The sequence below is a fragment of the Mesoplodon densirostris genome, chromosome 16 (assembly GCF_025265405.1).
Source record: "Mesoplodon densirostris isolate mMesDen1 chromosome 16, mMesDen1 primary haplotype, whole genome shotgun sequence".
NCBI lineage: Eukaryota > Metazoa > Chordata > Mammalia > Artiodactyla > Ziphiidae > Mesoplodon > Mesoplodon densirostris.
This window is the reverse complement of record NC_082676.1, coordinates 58,299,077-58,300,760: the sequence shown is the minus strand read 5'-3', so window position 1 is coordinate 58,300,760 and position 1,684 is coordinate 58,299,077. Positions and strand designations below refer to the sequence as shown.

Below are 1,684 nucleotides of genomic sequence, written 5' to 3'. Positions count from 1 at the left end.
TTTAACAGTAGATCCCGTAATAGAGCAGAACCCCAGAGGATTACACCTTTTCTCTAAGGATGTGTGAGAAACATACCCTGCCAGACAGAAGAGATAGCTACAAAACTTGCCTGTCTCAATCATGGGGGTGAGTGTAGGAGAAAAAAAATCTCACCTGAGAATCTGTCATCACAAGGGGGTCTTCACTCAGGCTTGTGACCTGAATTCATGCTACGTAAGTAGTAAATAAAAAATTTAAGGGCTTCCCTGGTGGCGCAGTGGTTGAGAGTCCGCCTGCCGATGCAGGGGACACGGGTTCGTGCCCCGGTCCGGGAAGATCCCACCTGCTGCGGAGCGGCTGAGCTCGTGAGCCATGGCCACTGAGCCTGCGTGTCTGGAGCCTGTGCTCTGCAACGGGAGAGGCCACAACAGTGAGAGGCCCGCGTACCGCAAAAAAAAAAAAAAAAAAAAAAAAAAACCCTCAAGCAAATAATGTAATTTAAAGATGTCACAAGTTGAAAGTAGGGTCCCCAGGGGTTAGCAGAAGTGAAGCTGACTACTCACTAATGGAACTTAACTTTACAACAGAACTCAAACAACACCTACAATAAATTTCTAAAGAAACAAATAGCTCACAGGTAAAAAAATCCCACGCAGAGGAAAGGAAGTACAGCACCATGAGTAGAAATGTAAATGGATCAAACTCTCTGGTCAAAAGACAATGATTTTTAGAATGGATATATTATGTATAAGAGGTATATTTAAAGTTTAAGAGCTCTAGAGAGATTAAAAGTCAAATGAGGAATTCCCTGGTGGTCCAGTGGTTAGGACTCGGCACTTACACTGCCATGGCCCGGGTTCAATCCCTGGTTGGGGAACTAAGATCCCAAAAGCCATGCAGTGTGGCCAAATAAATAACTAAATAAGATAAAAAGTCAAATGATATGGGGAAAAGATATGCCAGATAAATATAATTAAAATAAAGTTAGTGTCACTATATTAGTATAAGACAAATAGACTTTAAGGTAAAATCATTATCAGAGGTCAAGAGAGTCATCACATAATGATAACAAGTTCAATTCAACAAGAAGATGTAACAATTCTAGTTCTGCCCTCAAGTTTTTCCCTTCTCAAAGGAGAGGCTTATCTTACTTGGTTTCAACAGCTGTTCAGATATTCAAGATATTTCAGATTTAGCTTTAACCGATAAGACTAATTTCCATGAGAATAGGAATTTTTGTCTTTTTTGTTCACTGCTATATTCCCAATGCCTAGTAAACATAGTACCACACTTGGGTTGGGCACTCAGTAAATGAAATCATTTGTTGGATGCCTACTATGTGTCAGGACATGTATACATGTTTTCTGATAACTTAAATAAAGAATTATGTCCTCAAATCCTCCCTGGATGGCTGGGATGATTAACACCATTTCAAAGGTGAGGAAATTAAGGCAGTAACGCACAGAGAAGTAAAAGGGCATGTTCAAACTTGTATCTGGTAGAATAGGGATTCAAATCCACCTATACTAACAACAAAACCAGCCATTCCCTCACACTCCCTGGCTTCCTTTCAGTTAGCATGGGCCAGATGTACATCAGTGCAGTTTTATGACACTGCAGTAGATTTATATTAATTTTATACTTGCTACAGGAAACAGTTACGTTAGTACACACTCATTCCACAGGCTAAAGAGTATGAGTGTC

The 1,684-nt window shown here is 40.4% G+C and overlaps 1 non-coding gene across 1 annotated transcript; it reads left to right on the top strand.

The window, feature by feature from the left end:
- Positions 1–785: 785 nt before the first annotated feature.
- Positions 786–857, top strand: TRNAV-UAC (transfer RNA valine (anticodon UAC)). Its single transcript has one exon. It is a non-coding gene; the product is annotated as a tRNA-Val (tRNA).
- Positions 858–1,684: the final 827 nt, after the last annotated feature.